Source organism: Phascolarctos cinereus, unplaced genomic scaffold (assembly GCF_003287225.1).
Source record: "Phascolarctos cinereus isolate Bilbo 61053 unplaced genomic scaffold, phaCin_HiC Scaffold_9;HRSCAF=440, whole genome shotgun sequence".
NCBI classification, from domain to species: Eukaryota; Metazoa; Chordata; class Mammalia; order Diprotodontia; family Phascolarctidae; genus Phascolarctos; species Phascolarctos cinereus.
Genome location: NW_027556402.1, coordinates 10,499,081 through 10,517,551, shown reverse-complemented (window position 1 = coordinate 10,517,551; position 18,471 = coordinate 10,499,081).

Genomic DNA, 18,471 nt, shown 5'->3' with positions numbered 1-18,471 from the left:
ATATGAAGGTTTTTGAGCATGGAAACAGGAAAACAATTCGTCTGGCTAATCAAATTACAGTCTCTCAAATTTAAGTAACCTTTTAAAAGCTCTAAATGTCTTCCCACTCATGGTAGAACATTCATGCATTTCTTCATTCATGTATCCGTTCATTAAATAGATCCTACTGTGCGCTCTAAGTGATCAGGCTGTACAGAGTACCCAGATTTCATGTGTTCTGAGTAATTCCAAAACAAAGGGTCTAGGTGGAACACCACATCATCTGTAGGAAATCTTTCTTCAATTTAGACTCTGCAGCGACTCTACTCCATGACAGCAGTCTCTTTGTTATATGTTTCACTTGGTATTGATAACAAAGATTGAACAATGGTTACCTGTACAGTCATATCTTTTAAGGTATCTTGTGCTGTTTTGACATATGCATGGCCAATACCTTATTGGAGGAGGGGATTGTTGGAGGGCATTTTGCTTTGCCAAATCAAATGCCGTATTTGAACATTATAAACATAATAGATCTTTTTTGTTTCTACACCATTCAGTCAACTGTGTGATTGTAAAGATGCCATCGGAGATGATATGAGGCATGAACATGTTGCATGGTGGCAAAAGAAGGTGTTGGTCATATAGTAATAGTGGAGGATTTCTGAAGCATGCCCCACCCCCATGCTTTATTGGTATTGATGCAGTGTCAGGAGATCCCAAGGATGACCACTTACATACCGGGAGGATTCCCTGCAGTGAATCTATGAAAAGATGAGGGTGAGAGTCTCATTGTCCCAGGCACAGTGAGTTCCCGTCTCACTGAGAGGCAAAGATGGGGTTTGAGATCTTCACTGACAAAAGGAATGTTAATATCAAGGAGATCACAGATAATTTGGAGTATTTGGAGTAGCAAATGGTAAATTTCTAGTATATTTTTGTGCTCCAGGTACCATGGGAGATTCAAATCATGCTCCCCTGGGAAGAGTACTGAGCTTGGGTCCAGAGGAGCTGGAATCTAATGCCAGTTCTCCTTTTTTTATCTTTAGGAGATCTGGGAGGCAAACTCTTCCTTTCCCTGGGCCTTAGCTTCTCATCTATAAAATAAGGGGGTTAGAAGCTTCCTTCCCTCAGTGGACTCCTGATCCCAAAGGATCATAAAATCTAGTACAGGAAAAAAAAATGAATACTCAACTAAAATCTAACACAAAATGAGATAAATATGAAAAGAAAAGATAAAACACATGGGAGGGGGTAATGTGTCAAAGAAAGAGAACACACACATTGTCAGGAATATCGTAGAGGGGTTTCGTTTTTGGGTTTTTTTAGGCAATTTGGGTTAAGTTACTTGCCCAGGGCCACACAGTGAGTAAGTGTCAAGTGTTTGGTCTGAGGTAGGATTTGAACTTAGATCCTCCTGACTTCAGGGGCAGTGCTCTATCCACTGTGCCACCTAGTTGCCCTGAGGGGTTTCTTTTATAGACAAGGGTTACATTATTTGACCTCTGAGGTCTCTTGCAGCTCTGAAATGCTCTAATTCTGGGAGAAGTTGAGATGGTAGGGGATAAAGTGAAGGAGATGTTATAAAAGACATAGCAAAAAAAATGAAAATGTAAATAAATAAATAAGAAGATATAGCATTTGAGGAATAGATAGGATTTTGACAGGTAGTGATAAGGTTTCCTGGCACAGGCTACATGGTCAATTTTTTGTAAGATGCCATAAATGGTTAAGAAATATGTATATTCTTTGTATTTCAATTCAGTAATTGACAAAATCTGCCATGATTAACTATTCAAAAAAATCAGGTGCCTAATTACTTCTATGTTTATCTTTTTGTTTAGGTATGAATGTGACATGTTGAGGTCTCCAACTATTATATTTTTCAATAAAATTTTCTGTGGAATTGGATTAACTTTTCTGTTAAATATTTACATGTTATGACATTGAATATATATTAAGTGTTAATATCATTTAATTATCTATTCATAAATCTCTGATTGTTACTTTGAACTATTTTTCATATTGCCTTCACTTAGATCAATATTACTACCTCCACCCTTTTTTTAATTAACCAGAGGTATATCAAAAACATTTCCATTCCTAATTTTAACTCTATGTAAATGCTGACCTTTAAGTACGTGTCGTGTAATGAGTATATTTTTTTTTACTTCTGCTTTCTAATCCACCTCTCAAGAAAGGCAAGAAAGAATAAATGTGACCAAGCATATTAATCAACAATTGAAGAGTCTGACTCCCACTCAACAACCCTTTTCGTCTAGTTGAGTGCTGAATCGTTGGTTCTTATTAATCTCTTTATTATCTTTAAATTTGATTAATAGACTTGATCACATTTTATTATTCACCTGTCAAAGTGAGAATTTGTTTTATGGCTGTTCCCTCCCCAACTTTATCCACCCTATTATTCATTCTCTACTTTTCTTGTCCCCACCTGTCTTCCATGTATTTCTAAACCAACTCTTTGTCTGTCTTTGTATATGTTTCCCCCTCCTTTATCCGGTTAAAATAAAACTGGGGATTCATGAGATGTCAACTTATCCTGCACCCTTTTTTATATTTGTATAGACATCTCCTAGCATGCCTCAGTTAATAGAAATAGTAGATTCCTCCTCCTTCTTCCTTATTTCTTCCCTGGTGTATTTCTTTTTCCTCCCTTTCCTTTCTTTTCTTAAAATCATACAATGATTAAAATCACTTCTGTGAATGCCTTTCATAACTCTGTTTGTGCTCTTTGAGGATAATAGAATTCTGAAGGGCTCTCACTTCACCCTATCAGAATGCAAGCAGTTCAACACAATTGAGTCCTTTCTAGTTTCTTGACTGTACATGTGTTTCTAGGCCTCTATTGTCTCCTATGCTTGCATTTCAGTTTCTATGTCATTGTTTAAATTTTAACATGAAGGTAAGATGTGCTTGCCTCTAAATCTTTGTCTTTTGCATTTTAAATATTATATATTAAGGTTTTGCCTCCTTTGTAGGAAAGACAGTAGAGTGTTATGTAAGCCTGACAATGATTTCTTGGTATTTGAATTATTTCTTCACATAGCATTTTTTTTTACTTACAAGCTCTTGATTTCAACTATGAATTTCTAGTTTTCTTGTTTTGGGTTTCTTTCAAGCAGTCATCAGTCTACCAGCTCCAATATATCTGCATGACATGCATACTGATTCAAAAGCATGACTCGTCTATCTACACACACACAAAAAGACCAAGGGATTAACACATATCCTATTGTCTAAATTATGGCATATGGTCAAATGGATGACCCACTGAGTTGGCCCATCATTACATATGCTTTGGATTGATACAACAGAGGCACAGTGGTTTAAATGGAAAGAATAGAGCAGGATGAATTGCATTTGGGAAATTTCACAGTGCTTTTAATGACCTTCAACCAAAGGCCCTAAAACAACAGTCCATCATTTTGTAATAATGGGATCATAGATTTAAAGTTAAGAACAACGTCAGAAGCCATCTAGTGTAACCTCTCATTTTATATATAAGGAGACTGAGTTCTATCAGGGGTAAGGAGCATGCCCAAGGTTGCATGCCTAGTAAGAACCTGAGGCAGTGTTGGAACTCAGGTTCAGCAAGTTGTGGTATATGATTGTAATGGAATATTATTGACTATAAGAAATGACAAGCAGGATGATTTCAGAAAAACCTGGAAACACTTGCATGAACTGATACAAAGTCAAGTGAGCAGAACCAGGAGAACATTGTACACAGTAACAGCAACATTGTACGATGGAGAATTGTGAATGACTTAGCTCATCTCAGTAATACAATGATCCAAGACAACCACAAAGGACTAATGACGAAGCATGCTATCCACCTCCAGAGAAAGAACTGATATTATTTGAATACAGACTGAGGTGTGCTATTTTCTTTCTTTCTTTCTTTCTTTCTTTCTTTCTTTCTTTCTTTCTTTCTTTCTTTCTTTCTTTCTTTCTTTCCTTCTTTCCTTCTTCTTTCTTTCTTTCTTTTCTTTTCTTTCTTTCTTTCTTTCTTTCTTTCTTTCTTTCTTCCTTTCTTTCTTTCTTTCTTTCTTCCTTCCTTTCTTTCTTCCTTTCTTTCTTTCTTTCTTTCTTCCTTTCTTCCTTTCTTCCTTTCTTCCTTTCTTTCTTTCTTCCTTCCTTTCTTTCTTTCTTTCTTTCTTTCTTTCTTTCTTTCTTTCTTTCTTTTTCTTTCTTTTTTTCTTTCTTTCTTTCTTTTTCTTTTTTTTTTCTTTCTTTCTTTCTTTCTCTTTCTTGTTTTGTTCAAGCCTCCTTGCACTATATGGCTAATATGAAAACGTTTTATATGATTGCTCATATATAACCTATATCAGATTGCTTACCTTCTCAGGGAGAGGGGAAAGAAGGGAGGGAGAAATAGAATTTGGAACTCAAAACTTAAAAATGAATGTCAGAAATTGTTTTTACATATAATTGGAAAAATATTATTAATTTTTAGATAAATAGTTATTCCCACCTCCTTCTTCCCCTTCCACTATGCCACCTCACTACCATTGAATATGCATGTATTAAATACTTACATTATCTTATTATCTATGGTTTCTTTAAGCTTAATATCATTTTCCTACTTATCTCTTTTAAAAGTGTATTTTTGCAGTTGCCTTGTCTGAGATTATGATTGCTACCCATGTGTGCATTTTTAAATTCACTAAGGGCATATTAAACTTTGTTCAAGTATTCATTGTAATTCTCTGTGAATCTTTATGCTTCAAGTATATTTCTTGTAAGCAGTATATTATTGGATTCTGTTTCAAATCTATTCTGCTACCTTCCTACATTTTATGAGTGAGCTCATCCCATTCCCACTTATGGTGTTATTGTTAATCATGTATTTCCCTTCATCATAATGTTTTATTTTTTTTCCATTCTTTGCCCCAGATCCTCTCTTTTCGAAGAAGTTGGTGAAAAAGAAGGAATGTCATTAGTACTAATCAACTGTGATTGAAGTAGTCTAATTAGCTCTTTTGCCCTATCCCATTTGACCTAACCTTCAATCTTTTCACCTTTTTATCCTCTTAACCTCTATTCCCTCTCTATGATAGACCCTGCAAAGTTTGTTTGGATTGAGACTGTTTTCTCTGGGACTCTATCTGCTTTTCAAAACCCTCTGCTCCTTTCTCCTTTTCCCTCCTTGTTTCCCTAATAAGGATTAATTAGTCTGTTTTGTATCAATAGTTTGCAAGTTTTTAGTGTCAGACGGGGGTGTCTAGCATTAGCTATTGGCTCAAGTTCCCACCAATTGTGTTCCACCAATTTTAGGGGCCCTCAGACCCCAGTTCCACTTAACCACTAAGCAGTAAGATTGGGTTTTACAAAGAAATATTTACTTCAAAGTATAATAAGAACAAATTTATAAATATCCCCCTATCCTAATGTCTATGAGGAGAGGGCCTAATCTTCCCATATCACCTCAGTTTCTTGTCTTAGGAGGAGAGGATGATTAGATTCATAGGTTAGCTCAGTACCTAGGCAGCATCAGTCCAGTCAAGTTCCAAGTCTGAAGTTTTCCTGGGCCCTCACCCTGGCACCTTGGCATCTCAAAGATTACCTTTTCGTTGGTGACCACTCCTAGTCTGAATCTTGTCTTCACCACGTCTTGAGCTCTCACATCTAAGGACTCCAACACTTTCATTTCAGATTGAAAAAGGACAGCAAAAACAAAACCCCAAGCCCGTTGCTCATGTCCTTGATACCTAGAGGGAAAGGTGAAAGATAGCCCTTCCTATCACCAAGCTTAGTTCATCTGCCTTGGAAATAGAGAAAGAAAGATTGTCCCAGTCTGGTAATTTCAAAGATGTAGCCCATTTGGTCTTCACAGCCAACAAGCTGCTTCTGCCCACATACTAAGGGAATGGAGAATTTCTTCCTTTAAACGTAGGTACCTGCTGTCTGCCACATGAGCGACTCCATCTTAGGTGACCTGTGCTTAGCAAAGACCCATTATACAGGTAAAATGGAGCTCAACAACAGGAGGAAGGCACAGGGATTAAGGGGGATCAGTAAAGGCCTAGAAAACCAACAAGAAGGCACAGAATGGTGGAGAGGTTCCTTTGTGAAAGTGGAATTGGTTGCCAGATGGAGCAAATGAAAGAGCATAACCACTGGAGTCAGAGGATCTGTGTTCAAATTTCTCCTCTAGCATTCATTACCTGTATGACCTTGGGCATGTCATTTAACCTCCTTGGGCCTCAGTTTCTTCATCTGAAAAATGAAGTTGCACTAGATGGCCTCTAAAATCCTTTCTAGTGCCAGATCTATGACCCTTTAAGACTCAGGATGTGGTGAAATGCCTCCCACTGGAACTCTCCAGCAGAGATTGGAGGTTTGCTAGACTCACCTGGGATATGGTAGGTGAGGATTCTTGTTCAGGTGTGGGTTGGGCTACATGACCTCTGAGGTCCTACCCAATTGTGAGATCCTGTGATTCTGTGCTCCTGCTTTCTGGGGCAGGTTGAATAGGGCTTAAATAGAGCCTCAAAAAAAGGATAGGCATAAGAGAGAAATCAAAAAGAATTTAAAAAAGCAGACCTCAAAGGAAGAACAGATCATAAAAGCACATGAAGCATCAGCATTGTTCTTTCTCCTCTAACCTCTTTTCACAACTAAAAACTTCCCATAAGAAAGTGCATCCACAAAACAAAAATCTAAAGGTAGCATTCAAGGGACAGCCATGTAACTGCATTCACATCACTGTTAGTTCATGTGCTATTGGACGTGCAGTAATGTCTTCCACTCATGGCACATTGGGATGAATAATGAAGGCCATAAGTAATCACTACCAAGTTTAGATGCACTAAAGTATGGATTTTGAAAGTTACACTGTCTTTCAAACAATAACCAGACAATGAACCATAGCTGTAGGAGAGACACAAGAATTCAACATCCATTCCTGCCTCCAACAGTACCTCCATAGCTTGACTTCCATACGACTGGACTTCTATCTTCACAACCTTTCCAGAAAGGGCAACCCCATCAGTGGGATAGGGAAAGCACTAAGGGACAAAGGAATGTGGATCACATTCATTTATCAAATACTTGGAGAATCTGATTGTGCTGGTATGGGTGTTCACTCCCTCCATTGATGAAGGATTTGAGCTCTCTGTAACTTAACTGGTGGTCTTTGAGTGTTGCTTTTGCCAGTAAATTAATTTCTTTTGTAGACCACTTGGCAAGGAATATCTCTAAACTCCATTTCACACTTCCTTACTAATATACAGTCCATCCATGGCCCCACACTCTCCTTCTTGTTAAGATGTCCTGCAGCTTGGGATGCCCAGGCAAGTTTTCAAGGGTCACACCTCTATAACTCAAGGAGAAAGATGTCAGCAGAACTATTGTCCCAGTAAATGTTTAAAAAAAAAAAGAGGAAGAAGAAATACCAGGTTTTTTGTTTTAGCATAAGATAAGGAGTTCTTAATGTATTTTGTGCCATTAGTCTGTTTGGTGAATCATTTGGACTTAGAATGTTTTTAAATGATTGAAGAAAATTCGAAAATTTCAATTAAGTGTTAGTGAAAATAGGGGCAGCTAGGTGGCACAGTAGATTGAGCACTGGCTCTGGAGTCAGTAGGACCTGAGTTCAAATTTGGCCTCAGACACACCAAAAAACCTCACTAGCTGTGTGACTCTGGGCAAGTCACTTAACCCAACTGCCTCACTAAAAAAAAGAAAAGTTAGTGAAAATAAAGATGTAATTCATGGACCCCTTAAATCTATCTATGGAACTCTTAGGGAACTATGAACCCTAGGCTGAAAAACTCCTGATTTGAGACAGATAATAATAATAATTAGTAATAATAATGATGATAATTAAAATCCTAGTAGTAGTAGTAGCAGCAGCAGCCAACATTTACATAGCACCTGAAAGTTTACAAAGCAGTTTACAAATATTCTCTCATTTAACCCTCACAACCCTGGGAGGTAAGTGTGATTATTATCACCTGTTTTACAGATGAGGAAACTCAGGTAAACAGAGGCTGTGTAATTTGCCCAAGCGTCTGAGATTGGGTTTGAACTCAGGTCTTCCTTACTTCTCATCTATGGCTCTATCCACTGAGCCTCTTTGACACCTCAGATAGGTAATTTGAACCAGTGTTTCATCCCAGCACAAATAACAACACAGTAGCTCCTCCAGACGCCTTTTTAAAAGTTTGAAAAATGCTTTCTTCATAACCGTCATTTTTGGCAGGAAATACAAATATCATTTACCACCATTTTCATGCTGAGAAAACTGAGACCCAGAGAGATGAAGCCATCCATGGCACCTCAGCTCCTGAGTGCCAGATTTGGGCTTTGGACCCAAACACCAGGTTGCGTCCTGGGTGTTTGATACTAAACTAAGCGTAAATTCTTTGAGGAGGGAGCTAAAACTTTAGAGGGAAAGGCTCAGAGCAGAAGCCAGGTTAATGAGGGAATGAGGGAAGAAGAGAGAAGAACGGAAGGGGAGGGACAAAGAGAAAGAGAAGGGGAGAGCAGGAAGAGGAAGGAGAATGGAAGAAGAGGAAGGGGGAAATGAGGTAGAAGTGGAAGCCCTGAGAGTAATGATGCCAGAAGTTTCAACTTATATTCCCAGAGATATAATAAAGATGTAACTGTGCACTTCATTTGTTTAATGATTCCTTGGAAACTTGAGCCTGAACACAACCAACTAAACTTGTTTTGCAACTATTCAGAGTTAAATGAATGAATTCAATGCAAAAAAAAAAAAAAGCGATGACCACTTTTCAATCACTCCCCAAACATCTATCATGTCTCTTTGTTTATCCCTTAATGGTCATGGTTAATGTGTACTCTGCCCTGATTTTGCTTTCTTTCACTTTGCATCATTTTATAAAGGACCTTACAGCTTTCTTTATATTTTTCATTCTTGCCCAATTTGATTACATTATAATATCCTACTGCATAAATGTACCACAATTTATTTAGCCATTACTCTATTGTTGCATATTTGGAAATTTAGGTTGCTTCCAGATTTTTGCAATTACAAAGAATCATGCCATAAAAATCTTTTAACAGATAGCTGTCGGGTTCTTTTTTTTTTTTTAATAATGCTTTCAGGCTATATTCCTAACAATGGTTTTTATTGGGTCATCCTTTGTTTTTAGCCAATGTCCATGGTGCAGTTTCCCAGGCTAGAAGCAATTCAACTTTAATAGAAACAATTACATGAGAGTTTGGTTTAACATTGGGTATTATGAATAACATGGGGTAAAAAAAAAAACACTAAATCTGACAAAAAGGTATTTAACACAATGAAAAGACAGTAAAATAAATGAGAGAGAAGCTAACAACATTGCTTGTTGGATATATTTTATCAAGGATTCCTGAGGCAGCTGGTGCCACGGGGGATAGAGCATTGGGCACGGTAATCCTGGATTCAGACACTTACTAGGTGTATGACTTTGGGCAGATTAACTTAAGTTTACCTCAGTTTCTTCAGCTGTAAAATGGGGGATAATAACCGCATCTACCTCACAGGGTTGTGGATGATCAAATGAAAGAATATATTTTTTCAAGTGTTTGCCGGTGCCTGGCACTATATAAATATTTGTTCCCTTCCCCTCCCCCCCCCTTTTTTTGCATAGTAGAAGTAGATGAAAGATTAGGTCCCTTCCAGTTTTCATATTCTATGATTCTGAGTGGTTGTGCTACTAGAGGAGCTGAAACATGATGATCTCCATATTCTTTCTATAGACAAAGTTAAGAGTTAAGTTAAGAGAAAGAAGGAAGTTACAGGTAAATAGGATGGACAATATGTTCTCCCAGGAGAGTCAAAGGAAGGAGCTGGCAGAGTTCATTTTGTTGTTTTCAGTCATTTCAGTCGTCTGACTCTTTGTGACCCCATTTAGGCACTGCAGTGGTTTGCCATTTCCTTCTCCAGATCATTTTACAGATGAGGAAACTGGGGCAAACAGGGTTAAGTGACTTGCTTAGGGTCACACAGCTAGTAAGTGCCTGAGGTCAAATTTGACTCAGGAAGATGAGTCTTCTTGACTCTAGCCCCAGCATTCTATCCACTGTGCCACCCCACTGCCCCCAGAGTTCATTTTATGGTATGCCTAAAGGAAAAGACATTATTGTTTCATGGGATTTGGGGCCATCTTGTGTTGAAATGCTCCTGATAAGTATTCTCAAAAGGATTATCTTGAAAATGATTATGGCTTATGCATCCACATTGGTTATAGAAGATGAAATTGGAAAATTCTACATGGAATTCAGTAAGATCCTCCAAAATAAATCAGCATAGAATTTGATACTCATTGATGGTGATGAAAAAGTAAAAATAGGTGAAGATGGTGAGAAATGTATTAGAAAGCACAGATGGGAACCTATCTATACTAGTAGAAAATAAAAATCAACAAATGTTTATGAAGGATTTAACCACCCTCATACATTGCACCCATGCTTCATACACTCTGTTAGCATAAAAACAAAAAATGAAACAATTCTGACTTCTAAGGAGCTTATATTAGAATATAAGCTTCATTAGAATGAAGGAGAAAATAAGTATTTACAAAATAGACATAAAGAGATTAAATACAAACAAATACAAGAAAGTTAAATAAATGTGTGTGCTAGTGATTAAAGGAGTCAAAAAAGGCTTCATGTAGTAGGTAGATACAAATACAAAAGCAAAGAAAGCCCCTGCCCTCAAGCAGCTTACATTCTACTGTCAAGAGATAGCAGGGGATGGATACTTTGTCTTGAACAGTTACAGGGATAGTATAGAGGGATGGTGAGTGGAGCCATTGGGAAGAAGATGAATATACCCTTTCCTCAAGCTCTGATGGAGTTGTTATGATATAATAGGTGATGCTTGAGCTGTGTCTTGAAGATATGAGAGATTCGGTGAATTGGAGGAGAGGAGGGAATGTGTTCCAGGAGTGAGGAATGGCCAGTAAGAAGGCATGAATATGAGAGATGGAGTGTCATATGTAAGGAACAGAGAAGAGGCCAGCTTGGCTGGATCTCAAAGTGTGGGAAGCAGAACATATCGTACAATGAGATTGGAAAGAAAAGTTAAGGCCAGGGTGTGCAGGATTTTATAAAACAAACCATCGTTTTATTTGCTTGCTTTTTGTCCTAGAGACAATAGGGAGTTGAGTGAGTTGGGGAGCTGACAGGATGGAGTAGAACAGGATGAGACTTGAGGCAAAGAAAACAATTAGAAGGCTATTGCAGTGACCGAGGCTAAAGTTGATAAGGACTGAACAATAGCGGCACTTCTATAATCAGAGAGAGGAGTACCGCCAATGAGGATGAAATGATAAAAATGGCGACTGAATGGATATGTTTGCTAAGAGGGAGACGACATTAAAGATAATGCCAAGATTACAAACTTTAATGTCTAAAAGAATGGTAGAATCTTTGATAGAAATAGAGACGTTTGAAAGACAGTGACTCTGCTTACAATGCTAGAAAGACAGTGACTCTGCTTACAATGCTAGTAAGTGTCAGGGGCTGCATTTAAACCCAGGTCTTTCTGAATTCAAGTGCACCTGATGCAATACTGCCTCATAGGGCTCCAAGAGTACCATATACACAATAATGTGTATGTGTGTATGCAGGTATACACATCTATATGTATATACATATATATATATGTATGTATATATATATGTATATATATATATGTACACATATATATATGTATATATATATATGTACACATATATATATGTACACACATAATAGCATATATGTATGTATGTGTGTATATTTATGTACATATTGTGTGTGTTATAAATGTATATGTATGTGTATATATGTATGTGGACATCACATGTCTTCTAAATATAGCTTTTGCTTTGCATTTAGTAGATGCTTAGCGAATGTTAATTCATTGAATTATTTCAGTTGAAGAAATTAAGACAGAAATTTCTAAAAATGATTGAGCAACTTAGCACATATCTTCAACTGTCTGGGCCTCAGTTTCTTTTTGTATAAAATGAAGGGCTTGAATACAATAGTCACCATGGCATTTATTAGCTCTAAATATGTAAGATTCTAAATAATTATCTTTAAAAGAAAAACAGTTCAACAGCTTGTTTAATAGTTATTACTCACAATGGATTGTCGCAATCTAAAAATTATATTTAGCTGAGCATTTATTTCCAATTCGGTAAATAGGTACTATTTACTAAAAGGCTAATGCCTTAGTATTATAATAGCATTCAAGAAGAATTTAAAGTGAAAGTAGGTGCCAAAACTCCTTAAGATTATAGAGTTAGGGCTGAAGTGGACTTCATGGATTATCTCCTCCCCCCCTTTCATTTTTCAGATAAGGAAACCTAAAGCCAGAGAGATTCAATAATTGCTTCTAATCAAATAAATGCTAAGTGGCACAGCTGAGACTCCAGCCCAGTTTTGCATATTACAAATTCAACCATCATTCCATTGACTTTACATTGTGAATGAATGTTCAAGGGTTTTGTTTTTTGTTTGTTTTTTTTTTTTGTTATTGAAAATATTTGATGCTCCCTTAAAAAATACTGTTCTACAGTTTTAGCTTTTGGAAAGTGAATCCCTTGGGACTTCCTTTTCTTCCCTCTAAAACATGCAGACCAGAATATTTCTAAGGTCCCTTTCACCTTTAAATATCTATGATTCTATGAGGTATTAAAAACTGGTCATGGTTCAAAAATGTTTTCATTAAATTATCCCATCATATGTCCAAATATGTTATCAAAATGACAATGAGTGTCAACAAAAAGGGATATAACCCTTCCTGAGAATGACCTTTTCCTTCCTGTGTTTTGGAAGGTTTAAGCGATGATCATTGCCTCTTGTCCGTTCCTTTGGTGAGTTTCCTCACATCTGTTTTCCATTTTTATTTAATTTACATTCATGACCTCTGCCCTTATCACTGTGTTTGGAAGAAAGGAGTAATGAAGGTTGGCATTATCTCTGTGCCTTTCGACAGCTATATAATTTGAGCATTTGAGCTTGAATGCCCTTATACCCTGTTCAGACTTTTGGACAACAAATTCTATATTGCCATTAAAAAAGCAAACTTGATAACTGTTCAAAATTGGGTTACACAATACCAGAGTCTAGGTTTTGGGAGCACTGGGATGGTCTGCCAGGCTGGCAGCCAATGGGAATTAAATCAGTCTGCCTGATGAGCGCAATAGATTATTGTAAAATTAGAGATTGTACAATTGTCAGTGATGGGAAATCAAGCACCCTTTTGCCTCCCCCCAGAAGCCTGACAGATCTGATAACAAATGCTATAATGAATGCATGATATTGTACTAGGTAATGGTTAGGGAATAAGTGATATATGAAACCATAAAGCATAGATAAAAGCAAAAAAGAGGGATAAGGAAATAGACACTCCTCATTATGACAATACATATCATAAAATTTAATAACGCATAATCCACCTCTGGATCCATTCAGGAATGAATTGGTCTGGTATTCTGGAGAGCAAAGGCTCTCCCCTTTTAAAAGGCAAAACTTTCTTTTCTCTAACGATTTTGAACCAAATGTTTTCCAAAATATTTCGAAGTTAGAGTTGCAAAAAATAAATAACACAAACATCTCCCTAATGATCTTATATCAATGAGTCATAGCATATGAAAGAAAAGAAAGGAAGGAAGGAAGGAAGGAAGGAAGGAAGGAAGGAAGGAAGGAAGGAAGGAAGGAAGGAAGGAAGGAAGGAAGGTAGGAATATTTAAGTTGCTAGAGACTGCACTAAAGGCTGGAGATCCAAACACAAAACTGAAGATGGCCCCTCCCCCCAAGCAGTATTCCAGTAGCTATCCTAATAGATGAAGAAAGCACAGGGTGGGTAGTTTTGTATGGAAAGTTACAGGGATGGTGTTGGGTATAATGAGTGGAGACATTGAGGGGAAGATAACACATTCTTTCCTAGAGCAATGATAGAATTGATATGACTATGGATTCTCAGAAAAGGAGGATGAAGGATCAATGTAGACAGAGCTACCAGTGATTCCGATACTGTGATCTAAAACTCTTCTCTCTCTTTCTCTCTCTCTGTCTCTCCCTGCCTCTCTTTCTCTGTCTCTATCTCTCTGTCTGTCTTTCTCTCCTCTGTCTCTCTGTCTCTGTTTCTCTGTCTCTGTCTCTCTTCCCTCCCTCTCTCTCTCTCTGTCTCTCTCTCTCTCATCATTTTCATTACTAGACTCCAAAGCGCAGAATGAAAACAAACCTGAGGATCTTTTTCCTCTGTCTCAGACCACAAGGCTAGCCTCCTGTTTTGTATTTGTGTATTGCATTGTTTGGTTTGGTTTTGATATAAGGATCCAGATGTCTGGCTCTTTAAGAGTAATGGGGCTCTGGGAGCTACACCATTTCCCTCTTCTAGAAACACTTCAAAAGGGGGGTGGGGAGAAGGTAGGGGAGGAGTAAGGAAGATTCCAAGTCAGGCCAGAAGAATGGTCTATGGGGATTTTGACTCTCTTTTTTAGCTGAGAGGGACAAGTAAGGAAAGAAAACATGTTTCTGGCTCTATCTTGACACCAGACTTTATAAGTGGAATCTTGTGGAGAGGTGGGTGGGAAGGGAGCAAGGTCACCTAAATTGTGTTTTTTTCCTTCCAGAAATTCCTCAAATGGCTCTATTTTGTTGAAAATCCAATTTTTCCCATTGATTTTTAGGTTCAGCTTTGCAGTTTCAGTTGGAGTTCCTTTGTATTGGATTCTCTTCTCTTATTTTTTTTATAATTACCGAGTAATTCTAAATTATTCAAATAAGGTTCTTTCACAGCTAGAAGTCTTCTTCCTGGCTGCTTGCAAAACATTTGAGATTGGAATTGAGAAATTTGGCTACCACCTAACCATAGAGTTATAAATATGTCATTTCTTACCTGGCTGCTTTGAGTCTTGTCTGACTTTCCCATTATGCTCCAGGAAGTTTATTATTGGGACAAATCTCATCTTCCTACAAGATCCCATCAGTTTTGGTATTCTATCTCATCACCACTCTTTGTTCCTGTGATTGGAGGGTGGAGCCATGACCTCCCAAACCTCTATTTAAGGAGAGAGCCTATCTTATTTCCCACCTGACTTCACTCATTTGGAACTTCTCTGCCTTTTCTACCATGCCACCTAGCTACTGTCCCCTCAACACCACCACCCCCATTTCTGCTTTCTTTTCTTTGTCTCTGTATATCCCTATTGTTTAGCCCAGTTCTGGCATATATTAGGTGCTTAATAAATGTTTATTGGCTGACTGTATTAAAAATTTCTTGATAATGGTATTTGTAACTTTTTCTGCATATAGTATTCCTGTTTTGTTTTAAATATAACCTATTCTTCTGGGAGACACAAGGTTCTTAACAATATACATATTTTTTGACTAGACAATGGGGTTAAGTGACTTGCCCAGGGTCACACAGCTAGTAAGTGTTATGTGTCTGAGGTGGAATTTGAACTCAGGTCCTCCTGAATCCAGGGCCAGTGCTCTATCCACTGTACCACCTAGCTTCCCCAGAACAATATATTTACATGTTCTCTTGTATATGATGAGGCCAGTCACTAGCTTATTTAGAATTTGTGTGCTTTCTTTGTTACTGTTTTTTACTTCTCTACAGCCAAATTTTCTTCCTCTTCTATATTTTTGTGTTCCTATTCTGTTATCCTCTCTTTCAGAGCTTCTTTTTTTGGTAACTTTCCCATCATTCTCTCTCTGTCTCTCTCTGTCTCTCTCTGTCTCTCTCTCTCTCTCTCTCTCTCTCTCTCTCTCTCTCTCTCTCTCTCTGAATGAAGCATTTATTATGTTTCATATATTTATTATTATTTATTATGTGCAAAACACTATGCTAAGCAACTGAGAACTCAGCTAAAAAGTAACAGTCCTGACTCTCAAAGAGCTCACACGCTGATGGAAAGAAAACACATGTAGAAGATTTCAGGTCCAAGTCTGATGGAAAGGCCTCATAGTCCTTGGAGTACAATGGTACCCTGTTTTTCATATGTTGTGGGTGTGAATTTCTCAAGAGGGGAGGGTGGGAAGAATGGAACTTGACCTGTGACTTCATCATCAGCTACTCCACAAATGATAACAATGGGGTATGGGACCTGGACCCCCAAAAATGCAACCTACCTTCTGAACTTTCCCACACATCCCCACCTAGATACTCAATAATCCTTTCAACTGTCCTTTCATTGTGGCCCCAATCTAGACCAGCTCTTCATTGTCTGTTACCTCTGGATCACCCCAAGCTACTTGTCATTCCTAGATCACATGCAGATCTTCCCAATCTTACCCCCATTAAATTGTTCAGATTCTTAAAATCTGGTGCACTTGTATTGACGTCACAAATAGCACAGACTCACTATGACTCTCACCTACTCTAACTGGCCTTTTAATAAACTGCTTGGACTGAAAGGAGGCTTGAGTAGTCAAATTCTTTTGAGGCAGACCCTCGCCCTTTTCTCTTGCATTTCCCAAGAACTCTAGACCACAGCAATAATACTAGAATTAGTTGAGGGACTAAGAAGTTAAGTGACTTAAGCAGAATCTCAAAGCCACTGTGTGTCAGAGATGGCATCCAAGCACAGGTCTTGCTGCTGCCAAGGTCAGCTTTGTTATAGCATGGTATTGTTCCACACACATAAGCGAGTGGGTATTTATGGATACCTGTTTTAATTCTACACCAAGAGCTCTGATTTCTGACCTACTTTCATTGTTAATATCTTCTTTTAAAAGTTTCAGTTTTATTCCACTTTTGAGCCATTCTTGAGTTGTTTGCTGTTGTTCTATGATCACTCAGGAGTCCACAAGACTCTCTTTTTCGCTGGGGTTCATATTATATTTTTGTCATGGTGCTCTGGCACCAGTACTCATGGGATTTTAATTAAAAAAAATAAAATGTCAAAATAGTTTACAAATAAAATAATAAAATACCAAGCTTGTTTCCCCTTTTGAAAAGTATTGTCATTTTCTTTATGCTTTTCAGTACAATAGCAGCATCTGTTTACTTTGGTGGTTTTTAAATAAATTCATTGTCCTAGAGTTATATTCCTCGCTGGTGAACTCCCTTCCCTGATGAAAACCCAGGTTTGAATACCCACCCCCCCCAGCAATGGATGTTATATAGTATATACAATTAGGATGGAAGAAAGTTTTCTTTTTCCATAATACCTACCCTAAGAAGAGGTCCCCAAGAGAAATCTAAGTGTGAAAAAAGCAGAGGGTATATCAACAGCTTTTTTTTTCTCAGTTGGGGTTGGAGGAAGCCTTGTTGGTCTGATATCTCAGAAATGGGAAACATACAAGTCATCTACTTAAAAAAAAAGGGTTATGCTCTTAAACATCCACAAGGGCAAACTTTCAGTGTGCAAAGAATAGAGAATTGTTTATGAAACTTCTGTTATGTGTAGTTTCTTTTTAAGCACATATTAAATTTCATAAGGTAGTCTGTACCCCCTTCTAAACTCCCTGCTCTCCTCTTCTGTGTATTTTGTACACATCTCATTCACAATGTTTTCTTTCTTTACTCCTCTTTTTTTGTGTCACTATCCCCTGAACCCTTTTTAGAAATAAGTATAGCCACCCTCATTGGAGAAGGTGCTGTGCTTTATGAGCAAAGCAGAACTGAAGCAGCTCCAAGGAAATGTGATATGTGCAAATTTAGAGAACCCACCCCAGATGTTCATCTGGACTATTTGTGCTGGACCTGCGGCAGAACATTCCGAGCTCCTATTGTTCTGATCAGCCACAGTGAGACACACTGTAATTTAACTCTGCCGTAGTGATGTCGTTTTGCTTCTCTTTGAGAACAAAGGATAACAGCCAACCAACCAATCCCCTGAGCCTTTTTTGGAAATAAATAAATAAAGCCAAGGGAAAAGAAATTGGCACATTGAAAAATAAATAAACAAATAAACAAATGAATGAACAAATAAAATAAAACAAATCCATTATGAACTCCAAGGAAAAGCTCCCAATGTCTTAGTGACTCTGGACCCTAGAAAGACTTGAATCATCACTTCCTCTATTGAAAAATACCTTCCAATACCTACTATAGCATCTGGAATCTCAGATAGGCCATCGAAGTAGACTATGTTGCTTTGAGGGGAGTAGCACTGTGTTCATGGTGTGGAGAAGGGGTGCCAGAATGGGATAAGAGCTCTTAAAGGAAGTGTCAGAGTGTGACCAAGGCAAGTTTCCCTAACTTTATAATGTTACTTTAGACCAACTTTGTTTAAGTTGAGACTTTCATTTTATGGGGCGAAGTCTCCTCAAGCCTTTATTCTGTAAGTAACTTAGAAACCTTCCCACTGTGCTATTTTGTTCATTTTGTCTTGTACTAATTTACTTTGGAATGACATGAGCTGAAATCTGACTTCTGCCATTTTCTCTCTCTGCATTTTCAGTTTCCACAGGCCCTCATGAACTTTTATAGTGACACTTTTTTTTTCAGTAGCTTCATAAGATTCTGACAAATTAGAGTTTAGTGACTAGGGCTATGGAAAGGAAATATCC